The sequence below is a fragment of the Hyperolius riggenbachi genome, chromosome 11 (assembly GCF_040937935.1).
Source record: "Hyperolius riggenbachi isolate aHypRig1 chromosome 11, aHypRig1.pri, whole genome shotgun sequence".
Classification (NCBI taxonomy): Eukaryota; Metazoa; Chordata; class Amphibia; order Anura; family Hyperoliidae; genus Hyperolius; species Hyperolius riggenbachi.
Genome location: NC_090656.1, coordinates 244,710,723 through 244,730,274, shown reverse-complemented (window position 1 = coordinate 244,730,274; position 19,552 = coordinate 244,710,723).

Below are 19,552 nucleotides of genomic sequence, written 5' to 3'. Positions count from 1 at the left end.
GTTTACACAGCAAATCTAGCTGCAAATAGCTCCAACAGTTTATGATTATTTATTCCTGTGATACGAGGGCAGCCATGTTCTGATTGTGATCATTACACACAGGAAAGCTGCTCTGCATCTCCACCCCTCAGCCTGTGAAAACTACACTCCCCTGTACTCCTCTCTCCTCCCCTCTCTGCCCCCTCTGCCTCTGAAATCTCTAGCTGGTAACACCTCCTCACCTCCCCAGACTGAGCTCCCATGAGCACTTGCTACATGGGACTCAGAATGCCTAGGCACTGGAAGAGCAAGCCTTTTGTTTAGTTTATAGAGAATTAGGATATTAAAAACAAAAACAAGTATTTGGCTTGAGGAATGCCCTATAAACTATATGTAAGGGGCACAAGTATGCAATGAGTAAACGTTTATCTCAGATCCACTTTAAAATTGTCAAAGTAAGCATTGCAACAAGTTTCTCGGGAGCTCACTTTCGCTTCCTCATGTATAACACTTTTGCCTGAGGAAGCGGGAGCGAGCTCTCGGGAAACGCGTGTCAACAAATACATACTATTACCATTCTGATACAAAAAAATTGTTAAGAACTCCTTCCTACGTCTATTATTTTATTTTTCCAAACTAACCCTCCTCCACCAGAGCAGCGAGATCATTTCACTGATGGCTTTAACATTTTATTATACACCCCCGGAGTGTGCGCTCGTTCGCTTGTCCTCACGGCGTGCAGCGTAAGTGGCAAAACCGGGGGAAATGCTCACTATTACGTCGAAGCTTCCTGATGCAACAACACAGCTGCAGATCCACCCAGAGGCGGGACCAGGTCCTCCAGCACCCAAGGCTGAGAGACCAAAGTGCCCCCCCATCCCTCCTACCCCAGCCGTCACACACTGATTGCTAATAAGGCCCATACACACGTCTGATTTTTTTGGTTTGGCAGATCGCTCAAAACCAGTTTTATCAGCTGAACGACAGACTGTACACACGCCTGATTTGACGACCGGACGACTGAACGACGGGACATCCAAACGACCCATCGTTTAAAAGAATCAGACGCGTGTATGGGCCTTTAGACTTAGAGGCACCCCAGGGCCCCCAACACCCTAATCTCTAGTTATCTGGCTTGCAGTCACTGCGATTTATCCCCTTTTCTTATTTCTCTCTGCTTCAAACACAATAGAGGAATGATAGCTGAGTGAGTTGTGCGCCCCTCCTACACTGCGCCCTGAGGCTGGAGCCTCTCTCGCCTCTGCCTCAGCCCCGCCCTGCGCCCCCCCCCACCCTCTTACACTGCACCCTGAGGCTGGAGCCTCTCTCGCCTCGGCCCCGCCCTGCGCCCCCTCCTACACTGCGCCCTAAGGCTGGAGCCTCTCTTGCCTCTGCCTCAGCCCCGCCCTGCGCCCCCCCTCTTACACTGCGCCCTGAGGCTGGAGCCTCTCTCGCCTCGGCAAGGCCTTCCACCCAACAGGTTTAGAGAAATGTAGCCAATCACAGCCACAAAAGCTTTCTTTAATCAGCCATTAGCACCACCAGAGTATTGAATTCCAAATTGGTAATAAAGTTGTTGTAAGAAGGTGCAGAGAGGGAGACGTAGGGTGGACTGGACAAATCCTGGCAGAGAGGAAACAAGAGGTGATGAGCGGAGAGAGGACTGTGCAGGAAAGCTTTCTTTGGGACTTGACCAGCCAGGTCTGGTCATTTTGTGTTTTGACAGGCCACAAAAGGAAGCGTTCTTCATGAACTGATCACAGCAGCACTTCTCAAATCAGCCAGCTCGATCCTGAAGTGCCCAGACTGTGAGTTCTGGCCATAAACAGGGGCATAAGTAAAGGGGAGCAGCACCTACGATCACTGGGGGCCCAGAGCTTTGGGAAACCCCAACTACTAACCTTCCCTTCCTCCGATGCAGGGGACTATACTGCAGATCAGGTGTTTTGTGGCTGCACTTGTTATGGGTGTGACGATCATGATGATCACACTTGTTTTATGCCCCATGTGAGATGGTCCCGCCCCCAGTCTGTGAGGTCACATGGGCGTGGCAAGGAAAGGGGTGTGAGCATGGGAGGGGCATCAAAGTTTTCCTGAGGGACCCCATGAATTGTAGTTACGCCACTGGGCATAACATATATATAATCCACCAGGATTGCTCGTAAACTACGCCAGTGCGAATCTACGCATCGTAGTTGGTAGGCGAAGTTTAAAAACTATGCTTACGTATTTACGCGTAGTCGTAGTACCGCTATTCGAAGCTTCGCCCGCTACGCGTAGTTGACGTATGTATTGCGAAGTCAACTACGCGTGCGGTAACTACGTCTATACGGATCATTGTTTGTAATTGCGCATGCGCAGAAATATTATTGCCCTTCTATACATATACAATTCCGCATTGAAAGGTGGAATGTACGCATGTATTAGTTCACCCATTCGCATATTTAGCGGATTAATGCGGAAATTGTTCCGCATAAGGGCATAAGCGTCCGCATACACTATGTTTCGCACTACACAAAGCTTTCGTCTTTTAATGCGTAGTCTACGAAATGCAAACTTAGCGAATGTTTTGATTTCGAAAACGTAGATTGTGAAGCATAATTGCGTAGAACTACGTGTAGTTCCAGCGTAGCGAAGTTGGATGACTACGACCATCCCTGTTATCCACATCCCCAGTAAGCAAGTGTCTATTGACCTCTTGAGGACCACAGGATTACACCCCCCTAGTGACCCAGCGATTTTTTTACAATTCTGCACCCTGCAGCTATAACAGTATATTACTCGGCCATACAACCTAACAGCCAAATTAATTTTACTTCCTTTTCTGCCCACCAACAGAGCTTTCTGCTGCTGCGATTTTTTTTTTCATCAATTGTATTAATTTTTTTTTCACCTATTTTGGTTCCTGGACGTAGAAACTACGTCCAGGAACCATGCGCACTACCGCGCGCTCCTGCGGCAGATCACGCGCATGCACGCGCGCTCCCGGCCCACGGTTCGTTAGCTAGGCAATCAGTGAATCGGGCTATGGTGCCTGATCACTGATTGCTCTCCCCCGCTGAAAAAGCGACAGCTTCTCTCGGAAGCTGCGCCTTTTCTGGCTGTTACCTCCCCCATGCGTCGCTCTAAGCGTGTGTTACGCTTAGAGTGACGTCATGTAAACCAACTCATGGCCGCCATCTTGTGGCCAAAAAGTAATACTACAACTAAAAGTAAAAAAAAAATGAAAATTAACACACATTTACATTATAAACCTATTGTTTACCTCCCACCCTCCCAAAACTACCCAAATAAAATGTTTACTATAAAAAAACATTACGATAAAAAAAAAACAAAAAAAAAATGTAAATATTTATCTAAGGGTCTAAACTTTTTAAATATCAATGTAAAGATGAAATATTTTTATATTTTTTTTTATTTTAAACTTGTAAATAGTGATCGATGCAAAACGGAAAAAACGCACCTTTATTTCCAAATAAAATATTATCGCCATACATTGTGATAGGGAAATAATTTTAACAGTGTAATAACCGGGACATATGGGCAAATACAATATGTGAGTTTTAATTATGGAGGCATGTATTATTTTAAAACTATAATGGCTGAAAACTGAGAAATAATCAATGTTTTCAGTTTTTTTCTTATTCTTCCTGTTAAAATGCATTTACAGTAAAGTGGCTCTTAGCAAAATGTACCCCCCAAAGAAAGCCTAATTGGTGGCGGAAAAAACAAGATATAGATCAGTTCATTGTGATAAGTAGTGATAAAGTTATAGGCTAATGAATGGGAGGTGAACATTTCTCAAGTGAAAACGACGGAACGCGAATGGGTTAATGGCTATTTTCTTTTTAATTTATTCCTCCCACCTTCCTTCCCTCCCTCCCCCCGAGATCCAATCACTGCGATCACCTCCTCATAGGCATCAGCCTACGAGAGGGATCAGATTGTGAGCCACCCAAGGGGACAGCTACGGTAAGTGACAAAGCTGTCCTCTGCACAGTGGTGCGCTAGATCGCAGCGCTGTACATACGAAAAAATGGCTTTGTTTTCCCCTAACAGCCTGCAAGCTCCGATCGCATCTGACAGGCTGTTGCTCCGTAACTCCTCGGAGAATGCGCACGTGCGCTTTCCCCACTTATTTTCCGCCCACCGGCGTTAAGTGCTCCTGACTGAGGGAGCCACTCTGCGACCGCACATAGGCGTTCGCAGAGCAGTTAATCTAGTTGCCAAGCATCCCCCGAGAAGGAGGCATGGATCTACACAGCTCTGATCATGTGCGTAGCCTGGGAGTTCTAATTGATGGGGATTTAAACTTCAGAACTCACATCTCTGCTGTGGTGAAATCATCCTATTTTCCGCTTAAGAACATCACAAAAATCAAGCACCTCATCCCCCAGAAGATCTACCAACCGCAGTTCATGCCTTCATTACCTCCCAACTGGACTACTGCAATGCTCTCTACACTGGCCTTCCAAAAAAGGTCTTGTACCTCCTACAGCTGATACAGAATACTGCGGCCAGACTGCTAACCAACCAACCCCGTCACTGCCACATAACGCCAGTCCTGCATTCCCTTCACTGGCTACCTATAGAATGGAGGGTCCTATTCAAGATCGGCCTACTGACATTTATATCACTACATAATCTAGGCCCTGGATACATGAAAGATATGTTACAGCTGCGTAGCAATCCCCGCATTCTCAGATCCACAGGTTCTGATAATCTAGTCATACCCAGAGTCCACCTAAAAACTTTTGGTCCCAGAGCCTTCTGTCATGCTGTTCTTACGTTATGGAACTCCTTACCCCAGCAGATCAGGACAGCTCCATCCCTGGACGTGTTTAAATCCAGACTGAAAACCCACCTGTTCAGTTTGGCATTTGCAGAAATATAACTTTTGTTGTGTGAAAACTTCATCCTACTAATTACTGAATCTGAGAGAGCCTAAGCGCTTTGAGTCCTATGGGAGAAAAGCGCTATAGAAATGTTATTGTATTGTATTATTGTATTGTATTATAAGAAGTTAGCTATGTGATCAGTAACTCCTTGATACACAACTTACCTCTCCTTCCTCCCCATGTCTCTCTATCTGGACGTGTTGGGGCAGTGGGCTGTTTTCATAGCACCTTGTGGGCTATTCAGCTCGTTAACAGGACCACGGCCATTTTATGGCTAATTACTACACATTGTGATGATTGCTTCCTTTCTGAAGGTCCATCTTTGTAGTTTCCCTGAAATGAGGGGATTTTTTTGTGTTGCCCACACACAGGGTAGATTTATAACACTTCTTGCTGTGCTGTGGAATCTTTTCACTCTCTCCACCACAAAGATGTGTGGAATGTGCACCAGAAAGAGCAGCCATGAGATGTGGGGATTTGAGCCTTGGGTTTGTCGCTGACATCCTTTCGGGAGACTCCACAGACTCATAAATACTTGGAGAAGACATGAACTTCCAGGGAGCGTAAAAAGCATATATGGTGCTGCTGGTGTTCAGTGCTAGAATGAGACATAATACAGCCCTGAGGGATCTTCTGCCCACTCTTCACCTGAATAGATGAACTGTGTGTGGGGGACCAGTCGCTTCTGTAAACTTCGCGCTAATGAACTTTCCCCAACAACCAGAACCGCTGGAAACAACAGAGAGATACCCTGTGTAGTTAAGGCCCATCTGAAGTCAAAAATAAAAAAATTCATGGATGAACTATTAGTTTACAGAGACTTTAATATATACATTGCATGTCAAATAATCTTGGACTTCCTAATAGGGATACTTCAGAGGACTATGGAGGTCCTAGAATTTGAGGCAAAATAGTCTTGTAACAAAATTTTCAGCCTTATTTCTTCTATCCTATAAGTTCCTATACCTGTTCTAATGTGCTCTGGATTACTGCAGCCTTTTCTAGTTGCACTGTCTCTGTAATATATCTAATCTTCTTTTCTTTGTCAAGCTTTGTCAACCCAGAGAGGAATGCACTGCCTCTGCTGTGATAGGGAGAAGTTATGCATGCCCCCTCCACTCCCCCTGCAGGATCAGTGTGTGCTTTGTTTATCCCTCACAGACAGGTCTTAGCTCTCAATTTCAGCTTGTCTGAGGGGGAGGGAGCTGCCTGTCGCATGCTGAGAAACTGTGAGAATCCCTGATTGGAGTGCAGATAATTCATTATGAAATAAAAACTTGTAGTATACTGTAATATGATATATATATATATATATATATATATATATATATATATATATATACATACACACACACCAGGGCCGGCCCGCTCATGAGGCGGGGTGAAACTTTTGCCTCAGGCGGCAAACTTCTAGGGGCGGCACCCGCCCGTCCGTGGGTGCGGGGGGGGGGCCCGGCCGCCGAGCCAGAGGGGTAGCGGGCAGGACGGGGTATTGGGCCTAGCGGTGGCCCCCGATCTGGGCTCCCCTCCAGCTGTAAATAGGAAGCAGCCGATGCCCGATAGTAAGAAGCACGGGTGGGGAGGACTCACCTTTTCCGCATTCCAGCTCAACCTTGATCTTCCTATTTGATTAATTTTATTGAATCGGAAGAAAATCTGCACCACAATATGTCCGCCCGATCGATATTTCGATAGATTTCAGCCAAAATTCTGGAAAAATATCAGTCCCAAGGGCTTGATTGGGTGCCTGGTAGTAATCATTTTTGATATTAAGATGACCAACGGACCTGATGGACTAATGGTTGGTGTTTCCCCAAGTGTATAAGCACCCCAGCCCCCCTATGTGCAGTGTTAAAGTCCCATCTCTCCGCTGGTGCAACTCGTGGCATCTTGTGGGGACCAGCCATCACCGTGAGTGCCTGTCCCATGTGACACGGTGCATAGTGATGTCACAACAAGCGGCGAGTCAAATGGCACAGGCGCTCGCTGTGATACCAAACACCGGAGGAGGTAAGCAGTCGCATCAGCAGAGAGGACTTTACACTGAGCACAGACAATGGGGGTCGCTTATACATTTGGGGGGCTGCCCAGTAGGGACGCACATTCAGATTCCGTGGAAATTACATTTCAGCTTTTCCAATCGGAAAACGGAAATCGGATTTCAGTGGAAATACTGCATAACAGCAACTCTGTAATTTGAGCCCAATCAGCGAACTCTGAAGTATTGGACCAATCAGAGAATTTAAAAAATGATAAAAAAAAAAAAAGACTCATCGGAATTCTGAAAACGGAAATCCGTAAAATCAGTAATCAGCATTGGCAACAATCGATCATAGAGGGTTTTATGATTATCTACTGGTAGGCCTGGTTATACCTTGAGTGATGTAGAATTAGAGTGTGAGCTCCTCTGAGGACAGTCAGTGACATGACTATGTACTCTGTAATGTGCTGCAGAAGATGTCAGGCTATATAAATACATAATAATAATATGGTAGGACATTAGACTATGACTATGGTAGGATTAGAGTGTGAGCTCCTCTGAGGACAGTCAGTGACATGACTATGTACTCTGTAATGTGCTGCAGGAGATGTCAGTGCTATATAAATACATAATAATAATATGGTAGGACATTACACTATGACTATGGTAGGATTAGAGTGTGAGCTCCTCTGAGGACAGTCTGTGACATGACTATGTACCCTGTAATGTGCTGCAGAAGATGTCAGTGCTATATAAATACATAATAATATGGTAGGTCATTAGGCTATGACTATGGTAGGATTAGAGTGTGAGCTCCTCTGAGGACAGTCTGTGACATGACTATGTACCCTGTAATGTGCTGCAGGAGATGTCAGTGCTATATAAATACATAATAATAATATGGTAGGACATTAGACTATGACTATGGTAGGATCAGATAGTGAGCTCCTCTGAGGACAGTCAGTGACATGACTATGTACTCTGTAATGTGCTGCAGAAGATGTCAGTGCTATATAAATACATAATAATAATATGGTAGGACATTAGACTATGACTATGGTGGGATTAGAGTGTGAGCTCCTCTGAGGACAGTCAGTGACATGACTATGTACTCTGTAATGTGCTGCAGAAGATGTCAGTGCTGTATAAATACATAATAATAATAATATGGTAGGACATTAGACTATGACTATGGTAGGATTCGATTGTGAGCTCCTCTGAGGACAGTCAGTGACATGACTATGTACTCTGTAATGTGCTGCAGAAGATGTCAGTGTTACTGTATATAAATACATAATAATAATATGGTAGGACATTAGACTATGACTATGGTAGGATTAGAGTGTGAGCTCCTCTGAGGACAGTCAGTGACATGACTATGTACTCTGTAATGTGCTGCAGAAGATGTCATTGCTATATAAATACATAATAATAATATGGTAGGACATTAGACTATGACTATGGTAGGATTAGATTGTGAGCTCCTCTGGGGACAGTCAGTGACATGACTATGTACTCTGTAATGTGCTGCAGAAGATGTCAGTGCTATATAAATACATATTAATAATATGGTAGGGCATTAGACTAGGACTATGGTAGGATTAGATTGTGAGCTCCTCTGAGGACAGTCAGTGACATGACTATGTACTCTGTAATGTGCTGCAGAAGATGTCAGTGCTATATAAATACATAATAATAATATGGGAGGACATTAGACTATGACTATGGTAGGATTAGACTGTGAGCTCCTCTGAGGACAGTCAGTGACATGACTATGTACTCTGTAATGTGCTGCAGAAGATGTCAGTGCTATATAAATACATAATAATAATATGGTAGGACATTACACTATGACTATGGTAGGATTAGATTGTGAGCTCCTCTGAGGACAGTCAGTGACATGACTATGTACTCTGTAATGTGCTGCAGGAGATGTCAGCGCTATATAAATACATAATAATAATATGGTAGGACATTAGACTATGACTATGGTAGGATTAGAAAGTGAGCTCCTCTGAGGACAGCCAGTGACATGACTATGTACTCTGTAATGTGCTGCAGAAGATATCACTGCTATATAAATACATAATAATAATATGGTAGGACATTAGACTATGACTATGGTAGGATTAGAGTGTGAGCTCCTCTGTGGACAGTCAGTGACATGACTATGTAGTCTGTAAAGTGCTGCAGAAGATGTCAGTGCTATATAAATACATAATAATAATATGGTAGGACATTAGACTATGACTATGGTAGGATTAGAGTGTGAGCTCCTCTGAGGACAGTCAGTGACATGACTATGTAGTCTGTAAAGTGCTGCAGAGGATGTCAGTGCTGTAACTGTGATATTTGTCAGCCAGGGGTTAATTCCTCCCTGACAGGCGATTTACATCTTACATGTGGTGGAGTCCAGGGCCCGCCTCCTGTCACCTGCTCATCTGACAATGCCGGCGTTAGTCACGCTGCGTTTTATTGGTCGGCAGCTCCCATACTCTGACGCCGCTCCCCCGTCCCCCTTTATACCTCGGTTATGGTATAGGCGAGCATTAAAAATAAAAAATAAAATAAAACAGCAACTAATCTGCCTTCCTCTGAAAGCTGCGCCATAGAATCCAGCTGCTAATTCTAACAGGAAATCTCGCAGAGTCGCTTCATGTCCTTTCATTGAGTTCACAAATCCGAATGATATAGATACCGCCAACTCCTGCGACTGCAGCTGTCCCCACTCACAAAGCTGCGACTGTTAGATAAGGCAATGCCAGCTGGAGCAAGCAGTTTCCCTTCTTACTGGATGCCCCGCACTCGGCCAAGTGGGCAGCTGTCGGCTTGGGTGGCAGAGGAGAGGCATGAATGGGAAACCCCGATCTCTCACAGTCATGGTGAAGCAATGCTCTGTCTCTGCCAGCCCTGCGGCCCACGCCAAGATCAGGGCGCCAATAGCCAAGTGTGATATCATCCTATCTGCCCGAGATAAATCACGGCTGGATGTGAGCTTATCTGTGTGTGCATGGCAGCCATTTATCTGCCTCCTGGCTGCCACGGCAATGGGGCTGCGATAGACCTAGAGGCCTGCGCCACGCCGAACCTAGCCATAGAGAGGACCATTCATGGAAGGACAGGAGTCCGCGCTGCGTACTGTATATTACAGGAGGGCAAGGCAGGACAGTGGATGCCAGTCCCTCCATACAGAGCGCCAGGACTCTGCCTCGGGCACCTCAGCCAAACTTGAAGCGAAGAAAATCTAAAGCCTGATGGGGGAAGCATTTTAACTTAGCCAGGGCTTCTTGCAGCCCCCCCCCCCCGCAGTCATCCTGTGCCCGCACTGTCCTTCCGGGACCCCCCAGTCAACGGCAGCGGCCCCCCTCAAAGCTGGCCGGCCAAGCACCTCCTAATTGCGACATTGGCAAAATCGCTACTGCACATGCGCAGAACGCTCACAGCAACGAGAGCGCAATAACATACCTCCCAACTTTTTGAGATAAGAAAAAGGGACACTTAAGCTCCGCCTCTGCCGCACCCCTAACCTGGGGCTTACTCCAGCCCCATGCGCACAGATCGATCCCACGCCACCGTCCTCAGCCTTCTCTGTTGCACTGGGGCCCACAGCTTCTTAGCTACGCCACTGGCCGCGACTGACAGAAGTGACAGGACTCGGTACCAGGGCCGGGCCGAGGCATAGGCTGGAGAGGCTCCAGCCTCAGGGACGCAGAGTAGGAGGGGGCGCACAATTCATTCAGCTGTCATTCCTAATTGTGTTTGAAGCAGAAAGAAATAAGAAAAGGGAATACATGGCAGTGACTGCAAGCCAGATAACTAGAGATTAAGGTGTTGGGGAGGTTGTGGGCCCTGTGGCCCTCTTAGTGTAATAGCAATCAGTGTGTGACGGCTGGGGTGGGAGGGATGGAGGGGCACCTCTTAGTCTAATAGCAATCAGTGTGTGACGGCTGGGGTGGCAGGGATGGAGGAGGGGCCTCTTAGTGTAATAGCAATCAGTGTGTGACGGTTGGGGTGGGAGGGATGGAGGAGGGGCCTCTTAGTGTAATAGCAATCAGTGTGTGACGGCTGAGGTGGGAGGGATGGAGGAGGGGCCTCTTAGTGTAATAGTAATCAGTGTGTGACGGCTGGGGTGGGAGGGATGGAGGAGGGGCCTCTTAGTGTACTAGCAATCAGTGTGTGACGGCTGGGGTGGGAGGGATGGAGGAGGGGCCTCTTAGTGTAATAGTAATCAGTGTGTGACGGCTGGGGTGGGAGGGATGGAGGGGCACCTCTTAGTCTAATAGCAATCAGTGTGTGACGGCTGGGGTGGGAGGGATGGAGGGGTCTCTTAAGGTGGCCATACACTGGTCGATGTGCCATTAGATCGACCAGCTGACAGATCCCTATCTGATCGAATCTGATCAGATAGGGATCGTATGGCTGCCTTTACTGCAAACAGATTGTGAATCGATTTCAGCCTGAAACCGATCACAATCTGTTCAGCTGCTCCTGCCGCCTGTCCCCCCCCCCCCCCCCCCCCCCCGTATACATTACCTGAGGCTGGCTCCCGGGCGTCTTCTCCGCACTGCACCGCACCGCTGTTCTTGCTCCATCCCGGCGCTTCCTGTGTTACTCCGTGACCAGGAAGTTCAAATAGAGCGCCCTCTATTTCAACTTCCTGGTCACCGGAGTGACACAGGAAGTATAAGCGTACACTGGGACATGCGGAAATGCGGTGCAGCGAGGAGAAGAGGACCCCGGAGCCAGCTTCAGGTAATGTATACATGCTCGGATCGGGCCCGAATCGTACGCCGCAAGCGACGCGCTCCTACCGCCGGGCGATCGAGGGTAATTTCCCGCACGGCGCGATCGACGGACCGATCCGATTTCGGGAGGGAATCGGATCGGCGGGTGCGTTTAGCGCAAGCGATTGGCAGCAGATCCGATCCCAGGATCGGATCTGCTGTCGAAACGGCCGTGAATCGAGCCAGTGTATGGCCTGCTTTAGTGTAATAGCAATCAGTGTGTGACGGCTGGGGTGGGAGGGAGGGGCACCTCTTAGTCTAATAGCAATCAGTGTGTGACGGCTGGGGTGGGAGGGATGGAGGGGTCTCTTAGTGTGATAGCAATCAGTGTGTGACGGCTGGGGTGGGAGGGATGGAGGGGTCTCTTAGTGTAATAGTAATCAGTGTGTGACGGCTGGGGTGGGAGGGATGGAGGGGCACCTCTTAGTCTAATAGCAATCAGTGTGTGACGGCTGGGGTGGGAGGGATGGAGGGGTCTCTTAGTGTAATAGCAATCAGTGTGTGACGGCTGGGGTGGGAGGGAGGGGCACCTCTTAGTCTAATAGCAATCAGTGTGTGACGGCTGGGGTGGGAGGGATGGAGGGGTCTCTTAGTGTAATAGCAATCAGTGTGTGACGGCTGGGGTGGGAGGGATGGGGGAGGGGCCTCTTAGTGTAATAGCAATCAGTGTGTGATGGCTGGGGTGGGAGGGATGGAGGGGCCTCTTAGTGTAATAGCAATCAGTGTGTGACGGTTGGGGTGGGAGGGATGGAGGAGGGGCCTCTTAGTGTAATAGCAATCAGTTTGTGACGGCTGGGGTGGGAGGGATGGGGAGGGGCCTCTTAGTCTAATAGCAATCAGTGTGTGACGGCTGGGGTGGGAGGGATGGAGGGGCACCTCTTAGTCTAATAGCAATCAGTGTGTGACGGCTGGGGTGGAAGGGATGAGGGAGGGGTCTCTTAGTGTAATAGCAATCAGTGTGTGACGGCTGGGGTGGGAGGTATGGGGGGCCTCTTAGTGTAATAACAATCAGTGTGTGACGGCTGGGGTGGGAGGGAGGGGCACCTCTTAGTCTAATAGCAATCAGTGTGTGACGGCTGGGGTGGGAGGGATGGAGGGGCGCACTTTGGTGTCTCAGCCTTGGGTGCTGGAGGACCTTGTCCTGTCTCTGCTCGGTACCGGCAACAGAGAAGGCCGAGGACGGCGGCGTGGGAGCGATCCGTGCAGATGGGGTTGGAGGAAGCCCCGGGTATGCATAAAGCTTTGAGTAATCTTCAGCTCTGGTACACTTTAAAAGTGCAAAGGAAAAACATTTTTAAACTGTAATTTTTCTGAGTTTGAAAAAAAAATCTGCATATTTCCGCATGGCGCACACATTCCCGATTACAATGCAGTTTGCCGCAATCAGGACCATTGCATATGGACATGGAAAATGGTGCACAGAAAACCCGATCGCAGAGTATTCGCCGAGCTACCCTGCACAATATGCGGCTCTCTTCATTCAGAACTGCATGTCACAATGATGAGCAGTACTCCCCCTTTGCTTTGCTTGCTCTCAGTTCACCACTCGCTGTAGATAATACTGGATTTCACTCTTTAGTTTGCCTGCTCTCAGCTGTGTGTTTTGTTCTATCCCAGATCTCTGCTTGGGGTTTGTAAGCTTGCTTTTCTGCACGTTATGAATGAATCGTAACTCTCAGTCTTGACTTTCATTTCCTATTTGTGACATGTGTGCAGGTCACCGTGACTGTGAGATCATGCCGTGTATATTTACTCCCTTCCGCATGCAACTCTTGAATAGATCAGCAAAGAGAGACTTCATGGGAGAGAGGCAGTCACGCCAACTGACGGATCCTTCTTATCGTGTCCTGATGGGGCTCGGCCCTGCTGGCGTCTCGTGGCCCTGCTGGGGCACAGCACTGCTGGCCTCTTATGGCCCTGCTGGTGTCTTGTGGCCCTGCTGGTGTCTCGTGGTCCTGCACCCACTGCCCTTAGTAGGGCTCAGCCCTGCTGGTGTCTCGTGGCCCTGTTGATGTCTTGTGGCCCTGCTGGGGCTCGGCCCTGCTGGTGTCTCGTGGCCCTGCTGGGGCCCTGCTGGTGTCTCGTGGCCCTGTTGATGTCTTGTGGCCCTGCTGGGGCTCGGCCCTGCTGGCATCTCGTGGCCCTGCTGGGGCTCGGCCCTGCTGGTGTCTCGTGGCCCTGCTGGGGCCCTGCTGGTGTCTCGTGGCCCTGTTGATGTCTTGTGGCCCTGCTGGGGCTCGGCCCTGCTGGCATCTCGTGGCCCTGCTGGGGCCCTGCTGGTGTCTTGTGGCCCTGTTGATGTCTTGTGGCCCTGCTGGGGCTCGGCCCTGCTGGCATCTCGTGGCCCTGCTGGGGCCCTGCTAGTGTCTCGTGGCCCTGCTGGGGCACAGCACTGCTGGCCTCTTGTGGCCCTGCTGGTGTCTCATGGCCCTGCTGGTGTCTCGTGGCCCTGCACATACTTGCCTTACTGGGGCTCGGCCCTGCTGGTGTCTTGTGGCCCTGCACCCACTTCCATTACTGGGGCAGTTTTCATGCAATAAAAGCCCAGCCATGTACACCGAAAGGACACCCGAAGTGACATGTGACATGATGAGATAGACATGGGTATGTACAGTGCCTAGCACACAAATAACTAGGCTGTGTTCCTTTTTTTCTTTCTCTGCCTTAAAGAGTTAAATATCAGGTATGTAAGTGGCTGACTCAGTCCTGACTCAGACAGGAAGTGACTACAGTGTGACCCTCACTGATAAGAAATACCCCTTTTTATCTCTTTCTTGCTCTCCAAAGCCATTTTTTGCTAGGAAAGTGTTTTATAGTTGGAATTTCTTATCAGTGAGGGTCACACTGTAGTCACTTCCTGTCTGAGTCGGGACTGAGTCAGCCACTTACATACCTGATATTTAACTCTTTCAGGCAGAGAAAGAAAAAAAGGAACACAGCCTAGTTATTTGTGTGCTAGGCACTGTACATACACATGTCTATCTCATCATGTCACATGTCACTTTGGGTATCCTTGAAAGACAGAAAAAACAAACACACACTTAAAGAGGAACTCCAGTGATTTGGACCAAGAATTTAACTGCCTCCCAATCAGTAGCCGATACCCTCTTTCCCAAGAGAAATCTATTCCTTTTCTCAAACGGATCATCAGGGGGCGCTGTATGGCTGATATTGTGGTGAAACCCCTCCCAAAAATGATGTCAGTGCCTCACAGCTCTGAGGTGCTGACATCACACTGTGGGAGCCTTGTTGCATTGTGGGAAATAACAGCTGTTTACAACTGCCAAAAAAAGCAAGCAGCATCTCCTTCCACTGACCTGCCAGCAGTAAAAATGTCACCATGTGATCAACGTCAGAATGTAAATCAGGGAGAGGAAATATTTTACAATGGGCAGACACTTGCTAAATCATTTCTACATAATTATTGTAAAAAATTAAGCACTTTTTTATTACATTATTTTCACTGGATTTCCTCTTTAAGTTGTTAGTCTATGGCAGCACATGAGAATTGCATAGCGAGCGCGCACAGTACTGTGTGACTTATTTGCTGAAAATCACAATCGTGCCATACATATTGACGGTTGCATGAAAAACATTGCGCCGCATTGCACAGACACTCCTTTCTGTCCAAACCATCAGAATCGCAGCTGCATGTATTTTAACACACAGGAACCTCTTCCTTAACTTTTTTTTCCATTTATTTCTCCAGCCCAGCCCCACCGCCTCTCCTTGTTTTGCTGTATATATAAAGAAACTCTTCTATTCCTTCCTAGGTTGTTTTTGTTCTGTGGCACTGAGTGGGTGGCAGGTACTGGGAGCCGCATACTGACCCATATCCCCATTATATTGTGGATCAGACCTGGTCCTCTGCCAGGTAGCCGTTCAGGGAGTAGATCAAAGCCAAGGCTCTGGTATGTCCTGTAATCTTCAATTGTTTATTTAGGAGCGATTATCAAGGTCTTCACTTTATTGTGCTCCTTTCAAGTCAGGAACTTTGTTGTGGGCCGAGCTATTGGCCCTCAATGCTTTCCTCTTGTTTTGTTCATATTCTTCACTTATTTGCAGAGAGGGTGGCTGTTTCAAGTTTTATGGCTCTTCTCCTCCTCACTAGTCGGTACTTGTTAGGTCTACAAACTCCCTAAGACAACAAACTTTCTTCAGCGGATCGCGGTGTTACATCGCCTTCATGCAGAGGACATTTATCGACGCGTTTGTGGAAGGGAAATGTGCAGGTTTTAATGTAACCATTTGAGCTGATCTCCCCTCCTATTTACCCCCCTTGCCCTTGTGAAGACCACCTATCTGCCAAGCGTTATATAACAGGTGCGCCCACCATGACCTCCTTCCCATAACAAATATGGCTCCGATAATAACCACTGTGGCAGGGTTGTAACTACAGGGGTGCAGAACTTGCAGTCACGGGGGCCCGGAGCTGTGGGGGTTCTCAACTACCAACCATCCCTCCCTTCAATACCGTTGACCATACTTCAGATCAGGTGTTTTGTGGCTGCACTTGTTATGGGTGTGACGATCAGGATGGCCACACTTGTTTATGACCCTTGTGAGATGGTCCCCCAGGCTGTGAGGGGTCACCAGGGGGAGGCAAGGGAAAGGGTGTGACCATTTGACCATCAAAGTTTTGCTGGGGGGGCCCTATGGACTGTAGTTATGGCTCTGTACTCTGGAACTAAATTAGGGAAGAGTAGGGTCATTTTTAATTGAAATGGGGCCCAAGGTGAAACAGACAGTATAACATCCAAACCCAACACAGTACCATTATGTGGCCTTTGTCCCCTCGATCCTCCAGATAGTGGCATTAACTGTCTCTAGTCTCCCCAACCTCACCTGAATTAGCGGCCTTTGCCCCGCTCAACATGCAGATTAAGCACCAGCACCCGAGCTAGCGGACAGGTTCCTGGGGTTGCGGTCCATGTCGTGCTTCCCATGACTCTGGTTCTACCTCCTTCCAAGCCGTTAGGACTTGGGAGAGGCATCGGAGTCACGTGACGTGCAGCATGAACTGCAGGTGACCTCCATGCGGCCTTGTCCACGGCTTCAGGAGGCTGAAATGCGGTGTTTAGGCTTCAAATTCAAACATCAAGAAAAGTGATATTACTTCTACATGGCGCTCCCTTGTTTTTCATTCCACAGCCCGCTCCTCCTCCTGTATCTCCTCTCTGGCGCCTCTTCTGCGTTCCTCGCAGGTATGTACGCACTGATGTAACATGCCGGAGGGTCATGGGGGCAGAAATGCCGCTCCTGAGAGCTATGGAGACCAGCTGAGGAAGGAAGAAGATGGGGCGTGCTGGCATCACTGTGCTTACACTGTGACTGCACCCCCCCTCTGATGATGACACACGGTATGTACTGCCTCCCCCTCCACCCCATTGCAAAGGGGGAGACTTGACAGCTCAGGGCAACTGCCCAATTGCCCTAATGGCAGCATTGGTCCTTGAGAAAAGGGCAGGTAATCAGTTGAGGCTTTCCTCATCCTGAACCCTTCACACTAGCACCCGGGACTCATGTTCCTTTACTCCAGCTCTACCTTTCCAGCCTAAATTCTAAACGTATGTCTCCTCCGTCTTCTCTACTGCACATGTAGGGGAAGAGCCAGGGCCGGCCCGCTGATGAGGCGGGGTGAAACATTTGCCTCAGGCGGCAGATCTGGGGGGGCGGCACCCGCCCGTCCATGGACGCTGGGGCCGCCCGCCGAGCTGGAGGGGTAGCGGGCAGAAAGGGGGTATTGGGCCTAGCGGCGGGGAGGGGGGTCGGACCCCCCCCTCCCTCGCCTGGGTCCCCCGATCTGCGCTCCTCCTCCAGCGTAAAGTACCAGCCAGCGTGCATATGAGAAGAGGCAACGGGCGGGGGAATCACTCACCTTCCGCGTTCCATCGCGTGCTCCACTGACGTCACTTCCGGCAACGCCGCCCACTGTATTGTAAGTGGACGGCCTTGCAGGAAGTGACGTCGGTGGAGCGCACGATGGAACGCGGAAGGTGAGTGATTCCCCCGCCCGTTGCCTCTTCTCATATGCAGGCTGGCTGGTACTTTACGCTGGAGGAGGAGCGCAGATCGGGGGACCCAGGCGAGGGAGGGGGGGGGTCCGACCCCCTCCCCGCCGCTAGGCCCAATACCCCCTTTCTGCTAGCTACCCCTCCAGCACGGCGGCACCCCCCCCCACCCACGGGGGAGGGGGGGGGGAGCGATTTTTTTTTCTAATTTTGCCTCAGGCGGCAAAAAGTCTAGGGCCGGCCCTGGGAAGAGCTGCTAATGGAGAGACTCGTACATAACAATAACAATAACATTGCTATAGCGCTTTTCTCCCATAGGACTTAAAAGCGCTTCTTTCAAGAATCCAGGGCCCAGATTATTCAGGGATATAAATGTCAGTAGGCCGATCTTGAATAGGACCCTCCATTCTATAGGTAGCCAGTGAAGGGAATGCAGGACTGGCGTTATGTGGCAGTGACGGGGTTGGTTGGTTAGCAGTCTGGCAGCAGTATTCTGTATCAGCTGTAGGCGGTACAAGGCCTTTTTTGGAAGGCCAGTGTAGAGAGCAGTACAGTAGTCCAGTCGGGATGTGATGAAGGCGTGGACTAAGGTTGGGAGATCTTCTGGGGGATGAGGTGCTTGATTTTTGCAATGTTCTTCAGGTGAAAATAGGATAATTTCAACACAGCAGAGATGTGGGTTCTGAAGTTTAAATCCCCATCAATTAGAACTCCCAGGCTACGCACATGATCAGAGCTGCATAGATCCGTGCCTCCTATTCCCAGTGGTGAAGAAGGTCAAGGTCTACATCAAGGTAGAAGTGGCACACCTTTCATCCAATCATATATAGGGCATGACAAGAGGTGATTGGTGTCCTCTCTTTGAGTAAGAAAAAAAAAATCCTAACATTTTGAAGTTCAAGTTTTTAAGTTTTATTGACTAAATCCACCTCAATGATTAATTTCTGGCAACACGGATTCACCATTTGTCAAGGCAGAATACAGGAACACTGAGGTCCCTGGCACAGATTTACCAAAACCAGTGCAATGAAAGCAGGAGCAGAACTGGTGCTAAAATGGAGAACATGTGCAGGACGAGGATTCTGATTGGTAGGTGCGAGCGACAGCCCTGTTCCCGCACCTGTTGAGCGCCACATTTTCTCCAGTTGTCCGGGCACTCATTTTCTTGCATTCTGCTTGCATGAAGTAGGACTCTGCATGGCACCAAAACAGTTATCGGCAAGGCCGGATTTGGACTTTTTACCACCCAAAGCCCACTATCACCAGCTGCTCCCGTACCGACAGCATCTTAAACTTCTCCTCCAACACGGCAGGGAGTAGATTACAGGCTCCTCTGAGGACAGTTTGTGAAGTGTTGGCAGGAATTAGATTGAAAGCTCCTTGGCAAGCGGCACATTCGGTGAGTGACAGCCAGCTCAGAAAACACTGTAAGTGGCCGTTCACTGCCCCTTCATCCATTGAGTGCCAGATCCGGCTGTTGTAGCCACCCACCGCTATGTGCAAACTCTGTTTAGCAGGACGAATGTTCGGCAGGCTAACTGCTACTGCCACCCTGCTGTCCACCGCCCGCCCCTTGCTTTACTGGAGCCCTAGGCCATGGCCTTTGTGCCCTTGCCTGAAATCCGGCCATGGTTGTCCGATATGGATTTGAGGATCCGATGAGTAAAACGTAATGACGTGAACTTCCTAATTGTGGTGCCCTGATCACTTTAGATTTTTTTTTTTTAAATTTAGCTGCATATGGGGATGGCGTCTGGTCATATGACACACCGGGAGCTGGGCACAGACACTGGGAGGCCACCAGGAGCTCCAGGAAGGGTAAAATACCCCGATGGAGGTTCGGTAAGTAGTTATTGCCCTCCAAAACCCCTAAAACGTAGTCCTCATTATCCCTCAGGC